This window comes from Argiope bruennichi, chromosome X1, assembly GCF_947563725.1.
Source record: "Argiope bruennichi chromosome X1, qqArgBrue1.1, whole genome shotgun sequence".
NCBI classification, from domain to species: domain Eukaryota; kingdom Metazoa; phylum Arthropoda; class Arachnida; order Araneae; family Araneidae; genus Argiope; species Argiope bruennichi.
The window spans coordinates 101,038,653-101,057,431 of NC_079162.1; the positions used below are offsets into that span (position 1 = coordinate 101,038,653).

General features: G+C 29.1%; 1 protein-coding gene across 2 annotated transcripts in view; it reads left to right on the forward strand.

Annotated features, from left to right (window-relative positions):
- The window catches only part of LOC129959101 (delta and Notch-like epidermal growth factor-related receptor), a 435,345-nt gene that overhangs the window by 46,066 nt on the left and 370,500 nt on the right, over positions 1-18,779 (forward strand). The window contains exon 1 of one of the 2 annotated variants that reach the window (XM_056071912.1): positions 12,024-12,045. The exons of the other annotated variant lie outside the window; for it this stretch is intronic. The gene's annotated coding sequence lies outside the window, so the exon portion shown is untranslated. Of the gene's footprint in view, positions 1-12,023; positions 12,046-18,779 lie in introns of those variants that run through there. 2 annotated transcript variants of the gene reach the window in all.

Below are 18,779 nucleotides of genomic sequence, written 5' to 3' on the forward strand. Positions count from 1 at the left end.
GAACAGAAATTTATTTCATTAAGTGAAAGGAAATGAAGAATGCAGTCTGAACAACTAAACAACCAAAAGATGTATTGTAACTGAGTTGCCATTAATTAGATCTGGTTGAATTCGGTTTTATACAGATTTGCGAGAAATATCATTACCGCAGTAGCTTTTCCAAGAATAAGATCTAATTCTGTTCATCGCCAAAATAAATATTTTCATTGCGCTTAGTTATCCAGATATCTTTCTGGCGTACTGCACAGTGCTTGTCTCATGGTTTTAGGACTGGCATGTTAAATGTTAGGAAAACTTCAAATATGCATTTAATGATTTTCAAGATGAACTTAAAATTGTATTACAGATCTTAGATTACTCTTATGCTGAGCCTATAATTAAATATTATTTCAAAAGATAGATCTATTTAATAAGGGGCTGAAAGTAAGCAGGACTACAATTTGAAATGTATTAGATTACTTTAGGTCCTAGTATGTATGCAGTAAATTCTACTGTCTCATCTTCATCCAGGACATAAATCTGAGGCATGATTCCAGCGAAGATCATTCAAGCTGATGAGACGTGCGTTATATCTTCAATTGTGAAATGGTCTCTTGTTGGTATGGTGTAAAATGTGAACAGAGAGGTGCTAGCTGAGGTTATGTCATCAGCATTTAATTATTATTTGAATTTACAAAATCCATTTTGAAGTATCTTTTTTGTAACCTCTTTATGGAACATTAAACAATCTAAATTGTACTTCATGCATAAAATAGCAAATTATCATAGATATTTTTTCAGACTTTTTCCGAGATAATAATTCTAGGATATACTTATATAATAATATAATATATAAAAAAGTATAAATATATATATATATATAAATTGGAATTTCAAAAGGCAATAAGCTTAATATTTTTGATATTTTACATATTTGATCTATTTTAAAACTCATCTTCTCCTCATAAATTTGAATAAAAAGTAATAAATAAGGGCTTTAAAAATAACTTGAATCACCAAGCAATTTGTTCTATGACACGGACATAAGTCGAAAAAAATATGGATACTAAATAGTGGCAATTGACATTTTGCAATTCGTAATAAAATCAAAAGAGATATAGTAAAAAAGATATTTGCGTCTATGATTAAAAAAAAAAATGGGAAAGGATTGAAAAGTCTATATAGGAGAAGGAAAGTCCCTGATACTCCGCCTTATCAGTAATGTTCTTTGGGGAAATCTCTGACAACTTTTCCCCCGGCAAAAGTTTTCCGAATTCATCTCGATACTTGATTTGTGATCCAATTTATTCAATACTGTCTCGAAAGTAAAATGAACAGAGCCATCCACGGATCCATCCGTTTCGCATTAAGAACAAAATCAGCGAAGGCAAATGAAAGGCCTTTTGTTCCTTGTCCGGATGCTGAAATAATTAGTTTTCTTTCGTTAATTACGTTCGACCCTTCTGATGAGAATAACCGTCAAGCCTAGTAATTATCTTGTATTCTAAACAGGGTTACAGAGGTTTGTGCAGATGGTGTTTGTACTGTTGTTAGAGAACTAAATATTTCGAGACACGCCTTCGATTGACTTTTATTTACCTTGATTTCTAACGGGCAGTGTAGGCTCGCAAAGCGTGAAAGCTGACAATAATTTGATAATGACCATTATGTAGGATGTTCTTAAGTATACAGAGACCACTTAAGTTGAGAAACTCACTTGTTAGAATTTATATAGGAGAGAAATTATCGTATATGAGTTTCGCTGTGCGAGGTAAATGTCTAGCTTTGTGGTGAAAATATATGCACAAATCTATGATGATGCCTTGGAGCTCAGTTTCTTATAAGGAATTAATAAATGCCTTGTAATGTGCGTCTCGCACCATTCAGAAGGAAATACGTGCCTTTTTATCATCTAGTATTAATTTAACTGAATAATTTGTTTAAAACAATGAAAGAAGAATTTTTGAGATTCAGTAAAATAGTAAGTTATTTCTATCAGTTTTATTAATTTTTAGCTTTGTTAAAATATAAAATTATTTCCAATAATTCTAGGAATTTTTAGCTTGGCTTAAATAGAAAGTTATTTCCAATAATTTTAGATCCTAGCTTTGGAGAAAATATCAAGTTATTTTGTCTGCCATAGATATAGTTTTATTAAAAATATTCGATGAGATTGAGAAAGACTGGAAAATTGCATATGTTTGAAATTATTTTAGGGAGATCATAGTGTAATTGATTGAAATAAAATTGCCAGACAATTTGTTTAGTTATATGAAATTTCTTGAATTATTAAAAATAAAATCTGAAATATCCGAGTCTCAAATCGTAATTTCTTAGCATTTTTCAGCTAAAACTCTCTTGAAATTTCTTTGAAAGTTCAAATAGAAATAATTCTTTTCTAGAAGTATTCTATACGAGCAAGCCTCACATGTATCTTCAGTGGAATCGGTTTTGAACCCATGATCCCCCAAACTGAATCTCTATCACCAAGTTTCCATTTGGCTATTGGGAGAGAGACATTTTGTTAAGTCAAAGTTAAACATGATTCTTGCATATCTTATATTGCATTTCTCTGAATTAATTTTTATTGTTTCAGTTCAATTTTCAACCGTTTGATTAATAATAACATTTAACATTAGATTGTCATTAAAGTGAAACGGCAATTAGTTACTGATGAGAATTAATTAGAAAAATTTTGAGACATCCTATAGAAGATATTTTATTTTTTGTGTACTTGCGAGAATTTTTGAAAATTCATAAACACTGAATATAAATGCGTTTTTTCTTCATTTGTTTTAAACCTATTTCTTATTGGAGTGTAACAGTATCATGAAAAATGGGAAAAATTACTTTTTATTCTTACATTATATAAATGAGTTTATAAAATTTTTGAAAAATTTCTCAGTTTGTGTTGCTGCCGTTGAGAAAATTTTATGAATATTTCTTAGAAAACAGTGCTGAACTTCTTATTTGTGCAATGAATCATCTCGTTTTAAAGTTATCAGTTGAAATAATGAAAAATAATCTAAGAGTTTCACTAAATAAAACTAAATATTGCAGAATTTGAAATTATTAGAAATAGGTGATTCATTGTATGTCTGCATCAATGAATTGCATCTGAATGTCTTTTCTTTCAAAATTCGATTTAAAAACCAGAAAATGCTGAAGTTAAAGCGTTAAAAATCAAGTTCAGGATTAACAAATGATTTGTTCATCAAATGCTGTTTTTAAAACTTAATTTTTGTAAGAAAAATAAAAAAAACAAACACCCATGCGTTATTTTTATACGCATTATTATTTGAAGTTTTTTTAATATAATCTATAAATATCTTATTCAGTATCAAATATTTTATTCTATGAATAATTATATCTAAATACATTTGAAATGACAATTTAATGCCCCTTTTAAAGATCTTCGTTTCAACCGAAAGGGTTAAAATTAAACCAAGAAATATTAAGTCAGCTTTTTAAAATATTGTATTAATTTAACCCAAATGAAAAATGCTTATTTTTTTATAAATAATCATAGTATCATCAACATGGATGTAAACTTTTCATTTGAGTTTTTATATCATGTTTAACTTTGCATATATATGTATATATAAAGCAGTGGAAGCTTAAAAACCCAATGAAAAGAAAATGAATAGAACTGTAAAATAAGCTGCAAGAAAAAAAAATCGCATAATTTATTTTCGTACCTGTACTCATGCACTGAAGAATAAAACGATGAGAGTTAGCATTTTTCTGCATTTCTTTATTTTCCCACCGAAAAACAATCCAGACTTTGAAAGACGCCACAATGTTGTTTAAAGCCTGAGAAATAATAATAATAAAAACACACGCCTTCATAATTCACTTGAAACAACGAAATCGAGTTAAAATTGAAACGATCATTAGTCAAATAAGCGTTTGCGAAATCGAATCGGAGCTAAATGCTTATGAGTTTTAAATGATCATCGTAAATCTTTCAAGTCCAAATAAACCTTACGAGTCAAAAGCACTTGGTACATTTAGATTTCATGAACTTTAGCTATTAATAGCGATTCTCCAATTTTATGTCTTTGATCTCTTAAAGAATGCACGTTGTTAAGTAGAACTACTTGGTATATACGACTTGAAGCACCAGGATCGTTTTGGAGAGATCTTTAACTTGAAAATAGCATACACATATTTTTGAAAGAATGACATTTCAATAACGATAATATATCATAGCTATTACTTCATCTGATTTTTAAATTCAGTATTTAAGTATATTAATAAAACTTTGCCTTAGAGTAATTATTGGATGTGTAAATATGGCTTCGTCCATTTTTGATAGATAGCATTTTTAGTACTGCTTGTTTGCAAATAAAATGTGGAAGTATTTGAAAAGTGTGACGGCATTCTTTAAAAATTATTGTTCTCTAGTTGTATATTACTTATAAATCATTCAGAATTTTGTGCCAAACAAACATTTTCGAGAAGTTATGTTACATTATTTGAGAGCAAAGAAAATTGCTGCAGAAAGATATCGGTTGTTATTGGACATTTATGGTAAACATGCCCCATCGAGTATAATTTTCAGAGTGGTTCCAATGATTTAAAAATGATAATTTTAATACACTTGGCCAAGAGTAACCACCATAACCAAAACCTACTAAAGTAAAGAGTAAACCACCACAAAAAATCTTTATGCAGATTGCTAAGCATTACTTGATGAAACCATCAATGGTTTATGATGCAAGCAACAATTAATTGATCAATTTGAACGAAGCAGTCAAAGAGAAACATCCAGAATATGTCAAAAAAAAAAACATGACAAGGTAGTTTTTCTAACATGATAGTGCTCGCCCACATGTTGCCAGTGAAAGAAACTGTACAATAACTTTGTATTACCCCACTCACCGTATTTGCCAGATGTTGCTCCCTCAGATTATTAACTGTTTTGTTTCATGCTCGTTGCCCTTTCTGAAAAGAGGTTATATATTCTCACATTGGTATCAAAAATTGGCTTGATAAATGGATTGCATCAGAACAAACAGACTTTTTCATTGCGGATTTTGTTACCCAGAAAATGGACAAATGTAGATTCTGAGGGGAAATATTTTGAATAAATTAAAATTTAGTTTTCATACCAAACAAGAAACTCTTTTAAATTTAAAAATGGATAGAGTCACATTTATATAGCCAATAATTATATTTTCTATTAAGAAAATACGGGCACATTCTATGTCTGAAGTAAAGAAAATAAGAAACATGTATGGCGAGAATTCCATGGCTATAATGTAATTTAAATTTTCTTTTTACCCACGGTCTTCTATCTTAATTTCTTTTTTATTGTGGAAAGCATGTGATATCATCTTGTCACATAGTTAGAAGCCCAGAAATTCAATCTGTGTGTGTATGCATAGCAGTTCAGTTTTGTAATTAGTTTATTTCTTATGAAATGATTACTAAGCATAGTAAATTTCATTTCGCGATAAAATTTATCAGGTATAAAGATATTTTCACAAAATAAAGAAGAAACCTGATATAATATCAGAAAGATTCAATAATTTCATAATTGAAAATTATGAAAATATTAATAATCATAAATTATAATTCATAATTAATAAGATTATGAATATATTTTCATAATCTTTTGATTATCATAAATTATAATAAATTATCATAATTTTATAATAAATTATCATAATTTTATAATTATTATAAATTAAAATATAATAAATTATCATAAATTAAGATAATATCAGAAATAATATCATAAATTATAATAAATTATCATTATAATAATCATAAATTATAATATGAAATAATATGATATAATAATATCAGAAATTATATCATAAATTATAATAATAGAAATTATAAAAATTATAATAATATCTGAAATAATATCATAAATTATAATAAATTATCATACATTTAATAATATATAAAATAATAGCATAAAATAATAAATTATAAAAAATTATCATAAATTATAAGAAATTATCATAAATTATAAAAAATTATCATAAATTATAAAAAAATATCATAAATTATAATAAATTATCATAACTTATAATAAATTATAATAATATCTAAAATAATATCATAAATTATAATAAATTATCATAAATTATAATAAATTATAATAATATCTAAAATAATATCATAAATTTTAATAAATTATGATAAATTATAATAATAATAATAATAATATCTAAAATAATATCATAAATTATCATAAATTATAATAATATCTAAAATAATATCATAAATTATAATTCATAATTAATATAAATTAAATATTCAATAATTTCAGAAAACGATTAAAAAGACTTAATTACTTAGAGACATTGATTTTATTTCCTGTCAAGAAATTCTTGATATGCTTAGAACTCCTGTATAAATGCATTCCAGTTGTTAATATAGCAAATGATCTATTAATTTAGATTTGAATCTTTCCAACAAACTATATCGCACACCTAGATCTAAACAGGTATTAACTCAAAAAAGCACTTTTTTCAGAAAAGACGAAAAACTGATTACTGTGTCCCTGTGCCCTGTGATTTCGATGAATTCGAGCTGCTACTGCTAGTGCTTTACGACGTCGATGCAATAGAAGGTACGGCATTGGATGGGGTCTTACTTTTGTGAACCAATCGGAAATTAGGATCTTCATCGGAGTCTTCAATATCACTTTCATCGCTTCGGATTGGTGAAATAAAGAAGTTTGATTCACCAGTCTTTTGTTGTTTAAACATGCTCGGAATAGAGTTATCAACCACGGATAAAGCGGCATGAGTTTCTGTAGATGAAACTTCATCACTACTTGATGACATCTTCAAGTCATCTTCCAGAGTTGCATGTTGAGTAAATATGATAGGAGTGATATTGCCTTTTTTCCTTTTCTAATACTATATTTATTAAAAACCATCCACGTTTCAGTGTTTGTCTGAAATAGAAAATGCTTATTTCACAAAATTGTAGGATCCTGTGCGTCAAATAAATTTAAAAAGCCATCAATATAACGGTTTCGATCTCATTAGCGATGTTATAAAATTAGACTTGGTGGAGCTCATCTAAAGAGATCTAACTCAAAAATTAATCAGTAAGAAAGGAACAAACTATGTAATTGCTAGAATGAAAATAAAATTATATTCAGATGAAAAGACTCCAATAGCCAAAAAGGTAAATTTAACTTGTTTTTTAAAGAAATATAGGGGTTTCAAAAATGACTCAACAAAACAGACTCAACTATGAATTCAAAAATGCTTCAAAAATACGGCAAGAATTCTAAATAAAAATAAAAACTTTACTCACCCTGCGAGCAATACTGGTTCAACTCAAAATGTTGCATTAATTTACTCAGCACAAACCATCAAAATGGCGAGAACTCAAAAAAATACTGCTTCAAATTTCGACAACACGGGTACAACTCAAAATAACTACAATTTGTTTACGACAGGCAAGTGCGCTCCGCTTGTAATACTGATTGCAACTTGAGATGTCCTGTTGCGGTGGAGAGAGAGCGAGGCTGGCTAGTTCAACAAAAGGGGCATTTGTCGCTATCTAGCGTCGAATAGTGAAGATCATTTTTAAATCTCTTTTATTAGTCGGTAGGTATTGAAATAAGAAATTTGATGGTGTGCATAACTCAAAAATTAAGATTTTTGAGTTAGCTCCCTTTAGATCTAGGTGTGCGATATAATAGTAAAAATTTTACATTAAAATACATATGAATATATCTTGTAATCCATGCACAGTTGCGTGTAATATATTTTAAAGAATCTATAAAAAGTTTAGCAAAAATACTCATATTTAAAAAGTACCAAATTTAAAAAATTGAATTTTTTTTAAATAAATTGAAATTTTATCTAAGTAGGTAGATTAAAATTGTTTTGTTCTTTTCAGGGTGTTTTTACTTCAATGTTAACATACACTAACACTACTATAAATTTTTTTGTTTATTGTTGAAAACTTTTTTTAAAGTTGTGAAGGTACCGTGTCCTTTTAAAATAATATTACTACGTGGTGCTTTATTTTTACACTTGGATTATAAAAAATTGTATACGAAAGAGAACTTATTAATAATTTGATCGATGTTAATTTTTCGTACCTCGAATTTTCTCAAATGAGTGCAAAGTTGATGTGAGTTGCCCTTCCTATTAAATATTGTTCCGCAAATAATGTTTTCTTTTCAAATTAATTCCATCTTTGAAAATAATCATTCATTGAGAACTATTTATCATTCATTAAGAAGTTCAATGAGTTTTTAGCTGTCTCTGCAGATTTTGTCTTACCTTGTCTTTTAAATGCATCACTGTAGTACATAATTTTAAAGTTTATTCATATTATTATAAAATCACTTTATTACAAAATCGCTTTATTGCAATATCGCTTTTGTTCACTTTAGCTTGACTTGAACTTGAAAAGTACTTTGAATGAGATCTCTAAGAGTTCAATTAATCTGTCAAGGTGAGAAGGGATATATATCAATAGGTCGTGGCTATGAGATGTTTTTCAAAATGGGGGTGATAGAAGACAAACGATCCTTGATGAAGTATCTAGGGGTCATGAATTTTCATGTGGAATAAAATTCGGTAAAGTCAGATTAGTGGATACTGCTAAGGAGTATTATTTGACTTTGTTAATTCTTTTATGTCTATAGATATTTATAATTTTCTTTCTCTAGTTACTTAAAGAATAAAAAAAAAATCTGAAATATAAATACAATCTTGGTAGATATTCTTTTCCAAATCAGATACTTAAATTATAAAATAATTTCTATTTTCTCGTACAAGAAGATATTGTAACCGTCAAAAATTTGAATTCTAGATTTTGAAGGCATTTCAGACGTTTCTGACGCCCGAAAAATATATTTTTTTGGAATTATATATGTCTGTGAACTCGATAATTCAAAATAATTTTGAGCTAATTTTATTAATTCTGGTGCATGATGTCTTCCTGTTCGGTTGTCCTAACACAATTACTCTAAAGCGAAGAGAACTAGATACTTAAAACTTGGTACACAGTTGTAAAATATAAAGTGTATTTATGTGTCCAAACTTGAACCAAATCCGTCAAGGGGTTGCAGTCTGTTGGTCTGTACTTTCACAAACATATAAACGCGATAACTGAAACACGCAACGACTTAAATAGATGAAATTTGGTATGTGATTTTGAATTACAATTGTAGTTATTTGTCAAATATTTGTTTCAGAAAATCTGAAAATATATATTTGGTTTCATGTTACTTATTATTAACCACATCTCAGCTATTAATCGTCAAAGACAGTAAGCTAATAGACTCTTTCGTAACTATTGTTCGCCAGTGGCATTCAGTTAGTAATACACAAGTACATTTATTAAGGCGCATGCAAAAATGCTTAGGGGAGACCCCTCCATTTATTTATTTTCAACGACTTAAATAGATGAAATTTGGTATGCGATTTTGAATTACAATTGTAGTTATTTGTCAAATATTTGTTTCAGAAAATCCGAAAATATATATTTGGTTTCATGTTACTTATTATTAACCACATCTCAGCTATTAATCGTCAAAGACAGTAAGCTAATAGACTCTTTCGTAACTATTGTTCACCAGTGGCATTCAGTTAGTAATACACAAGTACATTTATTAAGGCGCATGCAAAAATGCTTAGGGGAGACCCCTCCATTTATTTATTTTCAACGACTTAAATAGATGAAATTTGGTATGTGATTTTGAATTACAATTGTAGTTATTTGTCAAATATTTGTTTTAGAAAATCTGAAAATATATATTTGGTTTCATGTTACTTATTATTAACCACATCTCAGCTATTAATCGTCAAAGACAGTAAGCTAATAGACTCTTTCGTAACTATTGTTCGCCAGTGGCATTCAGTTAGTAATACACAAGTACATTTATTAAGGCGCATGCAAAAATGCTTAGGGGAGACCCCTCCATTTATTTATTTTCTGCAGTCATACACATAATACTTTTAAAGTGTTCCGCCAAACTTTAGGGATTCCCTCTCCATACCAAAAACAATCAATTATATAAAGGAACATATTCTTGGACATCATGTGCCTGTATTAAAAGAACTAAATTTGTCATTTCCACGAAAAATTGTAGTGAAAGTAAGATGGAGTTGCACATTATATTTCTTTCATTGTAGAGTTGTATTTATTGTTTGCAGCAGATAATGGAAATTGGCCAGTAGCCATACGGCTCTATCTTAAAAGATTTCCGAACAAATGTGTACCGGAGATGAATTTTTAAAGAATTTCCGCCAAGTGTGAAGCTATATCTTTTCTAATAAATGATTATAATTAGTTTTCATTTTGAAATAAAAAGCAAAAACTTTAACAAAACATTTAGCTCAAACACATTAGCAATTCATAAGCAGAACATGCATATATCAGAAAATCTCTTAAGTTACAAATTCACCTCTGCTCATCCATTTCCATTAGTTGCTCCATACACATATATGTTACTTCAGCATTGTTAAGTAACATAATGGTTAATAGAAATGCTGAGTTCCCTTAATACAAAAGAATGACCTCCAGAACATGTATATTGCATACATGTATACATGTATATTATTTGTTTTCTGTAAATAATTGGTACTTTTTAAGTTTATCGGAACTTTTTAAATCACCCTGTATAATGCAAATTGCATGCTGATAAGATAAATCTATCTAGACTCATGAACTGTCATTAAATAAAGCATGAGTCAAAATGTGATCAAATGTAAAGGGAGAAAAAACAAAGTAGCTAACTTTTTAAAATTTCAGAAAAAGGAAACCTTACCGCTCGGTATAAATATTCTTTTCTGAAATGAATAAATGTTTTACTGACTGTATTAATTACAATATTTTTTCTCAGAAGAAATAAAATAATTTATAGATTTGAAAACTAAGTTTGGAAATGGTTCTGTAATAAAATAACATGTTCTTTGATTAGGGGGTGGGATTGAAACATAGATTCACTGGTTTGAAATCAAGTTTCATCAGATATGAGGTTGTTCATCTTTACAATGTTGTTTCCTTGTATTTGTTTATCGAATTATCTGAACGCTAATGTGCCTTTATGAGGTTAATAAAACTTATTTCTTTTTCTACAAAGAGGAAATATTTTCTTTGTTTTATCTCAAAATATTTCTTTGTATACTCAAGAATTTAAATGTAAAACACATACACAAAAAAAAAATTAAATTGTATCAAAACAGTTTCAGTGCGTTTAACATCTTTCGTTGGTACAGCTCTGCTCCTAATGTTTCTAACAAATCTTGAGTCATTTATAAAACAATGGAGCAATTAATCTAATTATTATTCAAATATACTTTAACTCGAAACTTGATTAGTTTTCAACAAATTGCTGAAACTCCGATTTTACAATTTCGTGATTGGATGTGTAGCTTATAGTTGCAATAAGATTGGTACTGATTTGTCTGAACATTAGAGCATCGGGAAAATTACGTATGAAATTATAGGAATTTATTAAAATTTTTAATAGAATTCATTCCATCAAACCGAATGAATAAAAATTTGATGAATAATTATGAATATTTTTGGAGATCATTAATTCGCCGTAAGATTCCCTGCTCCGTCCATGTTTTGGTCTATTTTTGGAGCAACACTCATCTGAGTCATTCGCCTTAAAATTACATTCATTACGGAATAAATTTGAATTTTTTTCTCCATTCATTAATTAAATTTTGGTAATATAGATGAACAGTAACAAACATCATTTAAGTCCCTTTTGTCTGTATTGCAGTCTAGCAAAGAGTTTTAAAACATAATTTTTTATGTATTTTAATTACAACTAGTTTTTTTCTCTTTGTAATGCTTCATTAAATATTGTGGGATTTTGTGTTACAAAAAAAAATGAAATTAAACTATGCCTTCATATTTCTAAAGATTTTAATGCGATGTATTCTTAATTTTGATTTCAGTCTTTACTTGGCGTAGATATCCAGTTTTCTACACTCCTAGAATATAAATATGCTTCCATTACAGCAAAAATTTAGACTGGCAACTGAAAGGTTTAAAAAAGTTAGACGGTGAAATGATGGAGTCGTGATCAAATGACATATATGAAGTTCTTAATTTACTGTAAGTAACGTTAAAATTAATTAAAATTAATTTTAGTTTGAAATAATTACTTAGGGTTTACATTACATCTTTTAATTAAGATTTTGGAATCATTTATTTAATCTTTAATTTGTGTAATTTAATATCATTTTCACCTTCCATTAGTTTAATGCCTGCTTGTTAGCATCATTATATTGTGCATTTTCTAAATTGAATTAATGGTTATTTTTTAAAGTCATAATTTATTTAATTAACTTTAATTAAAATATTTATTCCCTATTTCCAAACAAAATTTTGAAAAGTCAGTAAATAAGTATTTGCAATAGTACGCTGAAAAGGGTCATACCTTAAAAAGACAACCCTCAGCATGATGTAAAATAAAAAATAAAAAAATTACCTTCAAAAGTTCAGCCTCTGCTTGCAATAACAGGTTTCTCTATACTAGTTCGGTCCTAATGATGCTAAATTGAAGAAAGACATTTCGAAATTTAGTTAGGGAACAGTTAACTCGTTTATATATTATTTCGAAACAAAAATTTTAAGTTAATTAATATTTGCTTTAGTATATTGAAAAAAAAAATCATACCTTAGTTAACTTTCCTTTAAAATTTCAGTTTATGCTTGTTATAGCAGGTTTCTTCATAATTCGTCTCTTAAAGAGACAATTTTTGATAGTTAGGGAACATTTACAACATTGCATTAGGGGAAAAAATATATCATTTCTTAAGAAAGAAATTATTCATTTGGATTTTGGTTAAAAACTCCCCTTTAAACTTTCGGTGTATACTTGTTATAACTCACCCCTATTAATTGAAAACTTTAAAAAATTTCTTAGAATCACCTTTTTCGCATTAAAATGGCCAAAAAAAGCATTGAATTAATTTACCAAAGTTACTAAAATTTAAATACTGCATCGTAGCATGCCATAAGATATTAGTTAAAAATTGAGGATAAATGTTTAGTTATAGTTCAGCTAAGAGACCTCCCCCTCCTTATTCTGAAGCTCCACAAAAGTGTTTTCTGAACTCGGCACTCCAATGAAAGGATTTTTAATCGGAAATTACATACCTAATCTTATAATATTCTATGTTTACGTAAGCGAAGGTTATTCGCTGAAATGGAATATCGAAAGATTGAAATTTTAAAATCATCTTATGTCACAGCTGATTTATATTTTTTAATACAATGCTCCTTATTAATAACAATATTTACTGTTTGTGAAATAAGCAAACAGGAAGGTCAAACTTGAAATTGAAATTCTTCATGAGATGAGGATGCTTGGAATTTCAAAATAATGTTTTGAAATATGGTACAAAATTTGCAAAATTTATTCATTTATACAGAACATTTAGATATTAAATGGAAACCACTCAGTTCAGCTTTTATGAAAAATGTGGCTCAGAAATTGGAAATAAAATAAATCATATTGTAGAGCAGAATCCGTTGAGAAGCTTAAAACAAATCACGTAAATTGTGAATAATGCATTAGCCTGTAATTAACAGTAGGCTCTTAACGTGCTTAATTTATTAAATCATTTCATTCGCCTTCTAGTGGCTTCCTTCCGGTATGGCATATGATTTCAAACCTTATCATAAATATAATACAGCTTCAGAGCACTTCTGGCTTGTTTTGGTCGAAGCCATGCATGTAGAGCTTTGGAAGGAGTCAAACCCACGCGACACCGAAAATTCTCCGCCAACTCATCTGAATAAAGTGGGATTCAGAAACCGCAAATTACGTTTCTCTGGAGCTGTCATGCAAATAAGACTGCCGCTGATTTAATGCCTGGTAAACACGAGATATTTTTAGAAAGTTTCTACAGAAGTTTGACTAGTTTGCGTGAAGTTGCTAGAAATAGTTATGCAAAATCTTAGATTATAGAGGATTGTGAAATTTTATAATGTGAGATCTTGATTTGGTTATATGTATGAGACATATATAAGTATGAGATTTTAAGATGTAAAGTATTGCAATCATCAAGGGTATTTAACATCGAGATTTCGAAGAATCTGCTTGTTTTAGACTTATGCAAAAACCTTTTTTCACTGTCTGCCTATTTCACAAATGCAACAAAATAAAAGAATTAAATTTGACTAATACTAATTTAACACCAGAATTGTAGGTTTCTATCGAATTTTCTGCGCAATACTTCTAGTTTAAATTATTTATCTATTAATTTGGAAGTACATTTAATTCAATAATTCTAAAAGATTAAGAGATAAATTCTGACAAAAATATAGTTTTTAGAAATGTAAAACTCTGTAAAATTTTGGGTCTAATGCGACAGTGGATTAACCTTCTGCCAACATGTATGTGAGAGCTATAGTTCAAAAACACAACCAACTGGATGAGAAATGTTAGCATATGATTTTTTATAACGAACTTTCAGATCTCTATCTTCCATCAAAGAGTAGAATATTTGTTTGTTTACTCATGTGCTTGTAAAAACATTGATTAATAACATAATGAGGTCTACAGTTTTGGTGCAAATACCATTTACAAAATTTCTAGCTCGTTCTGCTTTTGAATTACTTTGTTTTGTGTCGAGAACATATTTGCGAGATAAATGATTCGCGAACTGCTTGCGAGACTTTGAAGAAATTATTTTTTATGATCCTAATGCAAATCATAGGATCTAGACAAACACGACGGTTGCCATCAATTATCTCTTATCAGTCGTCAACGGAGGAGAAAGAAAAAAGGGAACTTTGGGCAGAGCTGCTTTGTTTTTAGATTTTACTCTTCAAATTCGTTTTAGATTCATGGGGGAAGACGAACTATTAGAGAATATGTGTGCATTTAAATTGCGTGTTACTTTGTGTTCACCAAAAACCAACAAAGTCACAAAACGCTCGCATCAAACCGATAAACTCGGTTCACACCAGTGAATCGATGATCGCGAGAGGCTCTCAAATCCATTGGCTTGCAAGTTTTATAGCGTATCTATGTATAAATAGCGGAACTGGTAGACATAACACCTTGTGAGACAGTATAGCTTGCTGTAGTATTGTATCTATGAACCAGACAACCTCAAACCAAGTCCAAACACGACGATTTTCTGCCTGTTGCATATGGAATCTGATTTTGAATCAAGTTTTGAGAATTAGTGTGTTATAAATTTTTCTTTTATAATTTACTAAGGTTGTAAAAGTATATTCCTTCATGAGTCACGTGATATTTCTTTTCACTTTTTATGTGGTCCTGTAAATTTGACATGATGTGACTTATCTTCATCTACTTGTAAAGCACAGAATTTCAGTGTTAAGATCAGGAATCAAATTTCATTTATCTGAATCATTATGTTTTTGAGTCACCGTTCTTGCACTCGCAAGTGGTCAGATAATATATTATCATCCCTTTATCAGATTTTACCTAAAATTTGATACAGATTTGCAATTTTGCTATAAAAAACCACATACAGGAAATTCAGCAAATTCTAGAGCTTGAATTGGTCGACGATTACGGCACTTTATATATTTCATACACAAAAAACAAAATAAATAAAAATAAAAAATAAGCAAAAAAAGAAATAAACGTGAAATCCTTTTCTTTTTTCATTTAAAGAAACTAGTTAAACTTTTTCCTCAAGGAGGAAGACTAACTTTGGTCACAGTTATCTAATACGACTTATTTTTACAAGCTTTTGAAATAATTCAAAGACGGCCGAAAGAGAAAACACGCAGGAATGTTAACTAAACTACCCAGGCGACTTTTTCACCAGTTCCCTGCTGAATCAAGTTTAACTACTCTGTAAAAACAGGGTATAAAACTTTACACCTAATTTTATAGTTCTGTTCAAAGTTTAAAAGAAAAGTTGTCATCGGAGTTTTAGTGTTTCTGCGAACACTACTCGTAAAAAGCTAGTATCAGTAAAATCGAAGGCTCTTTCCTTTTAGATATAATAAAATGAATAAGATATACGAATCACTATTGGTATCCTTTTATTCCTTTTGCTTACAATGAAGCAGTACGCCGATTATATTGAAGCAAGTTAACATTCTTTTTCTCTTACAAATGCATTCGATTTCTTCGCTTCTTATGGCTGTAAGACACATTTTGGAATATTCAATACATCAATGCTGATTTTTTATCGTTCTTCAATAATATTTTCTATCGTAATTCAGTAAACATTTGATTGGATATATATTAGCTTAAATAATAGTGACATAAAATATTTTTTGAAACAATTTAGGAAATGTATTTGCACGAAGTACATAGCTTTTACGAGTTTATTGCTGACCTTCGAATTTAGACAAACGAGGGCATTTGCCTAAAAGGCGAAAAATATAAAATGATGAAAGGTCGCAGGGAAACAAGAGGGTTGCAATAAATGCCATAACGGTGAACTAGGCGCAATTTTTCCTACTTCTCATTATAGAAATATCTTCTGTCCGTTTCGTAAAAGAGCGAAATGAAGCCAAATCTGTCAAAATTTTATTCATGTCTTCTCCTAACTTATCAAAATGAATTCTTTTGATATGATGAATCCCTTCATCAACATTCCAACTCTCCTGAATCAAGCTGCGTCAGCTTATGAAACTATATACAGTACATTCTCGAGTATCCGGCCTATTGTGGCGGAAGGACTGGCCGGATAATTCGGAGCTCTATGAATTCAGTTCCTTGTTCACGCATACCAGAAGACAGTTTTTATCCAAAACTCGCTGTTATAATATGTGTTTCCTAATTTCTTATTGAGTATTAAGCCTTCCATTTTTCTCAATGTGAACGCAGCCGCTACCCGGTGAATCATAGAAGCAGTTGCTGGCAATACGTAGAGTTAAAATAGAAGGCTCTGTACTGGTAGTTTATATATGTTTATATACTGCACTTTACGTTTCAAGAATTTGTGATAGAAAAAGTAAGTTAAAGGATATAAACTATTCGCATTTTAATATAAATTCGGTAATGCCCGACTTAAATGCAGGAAACACAAACAAAAGATTAACGTAAAATCGTAGGCCTAGTTCTAAAGAAAATTGGCTCAGATTCATTTAATTTTTCACTGATAAATGGTTACACAGATATGAAAAGATGGCCTTAAGATAAGAGTAAAAAAAAGTACAGTTTTTAGGTTTTGAAAAAGTCTTTAAAAGATGAATTAACCCTTTAAAGGGCCATTTTTTTCTAGTCATATTATGTTAAAATATTTTTAGGCTTGAAATTAGAATAAGGAAAGGGATTTATTTAATTTATTAGATAAATTTGTTTTGATTAATTTATTTGATTAATTAATAATTAAGTAACAAATCAGGACACATCATTTTGTCTGAAATAAAAAACTAAAGCATCTAAGTTTCTGACTTACTAAAAAAATTTGTCAGAACTTATTCCAACCTACATAATTTCATACAAAGAGTGATAAATTTGGTGGGAAGCATACTTCCTACGGACCTAGAAAGGGTAAATAGAGCCTTGCCTTCCTCATTTAATTACGATAAAAGAAAACTGGACCAGATAATACGGATGCCAGATACTCGGGAGTGTACTGTATATATTTTGTTTTGTAATAATCTGATTCCTTATCGTTTCGAAAAGCCATTTATTACCTATATCTTTGGAGACTCCTCAGTTCATAAATGTCCTGAATTCAAAATCATTTTGGTTTTATTTCAATTTCCGAATATTTTTAAATCATATATTTTTCATGCATCTATTATATAAGTTAAATTTACTTCTAAAATTCCAAACGCGAATTTGTCACACCATAAGATCAGATGGAATAAAAAAAAGAAAACTCGACTCTCATTTTTCTAGTAAATCCTTAGATGTAATATCGAGTCTAATTTTGCTGATTTATCATTTTAAGTAGTCTCATGTTGACACTGATTCTAAATGAAGAGAGCGCTCTCACGTAGTCTAAAAGACCACATCATAATTGTAGATTAGAAAGATCAAGAGGAATTTAAGTACTGAGCAGCTCCATAGATATAAAATATATAGAAAAATTTTATATACAAGATATTGGAGCAATATAATTTCTTTAATAAACTATCCATGAAATCACTGTTTTTGTATAGATCTTAAATACTAATCTTATTTTATTCGATAAAGAAATATCCATAATCTTTCCAAGTTAAGACAATGCCCACATACATACTGTATCATTCGAATTGGCGTGTATGTAGATAGGGAAATGATGGGTTTATACGAATTATTACATCAGCTTTCAAGTTAGGTAATATCTGTCAGGAATGTAGAGATGCTTTCATAAATCTATCTATCTCCAAGACATTTTCATTAAACTGTCGCATCGTCAGACCAATTATGTTTAAAGATCAAATAGAAGTCCTTTCCAGATTATTTATAATACGTTCCACCAGAGAAGCATTATTAAACTCCTAAAAGTCAATGAGTACTCTCCAAACATTTTATTAATGACACTGAAAATTTTTTTCGTTCTTTTTATCCACAATAACAATTTTCAGTCACTCATACACTAAATTTTTATCGCTTCTTTAATTAAAATTAAGTTGGATGTGAAATTTCAAAATTATTTTACTAAAAATGAACTTTTTTTCAGAGAGCAATATTAAATGTTCAGTTTTCGCTCATGAGCTTACAGAGTCATCATTTTGCATGTTTAATTAATATCCATTGAAACTTTTTGTAAAGAATTTGAATACAATGTTACTCAATGAAGATATCCTCAGTTCTTTCAAATTTTGCATCGTGCTTATGTGTGATTTTGCAGTGTGAAGTAACCTTTCATTACAGAAGTTAAGGTGATAACGAATTCGTTTAGCTGATAAAT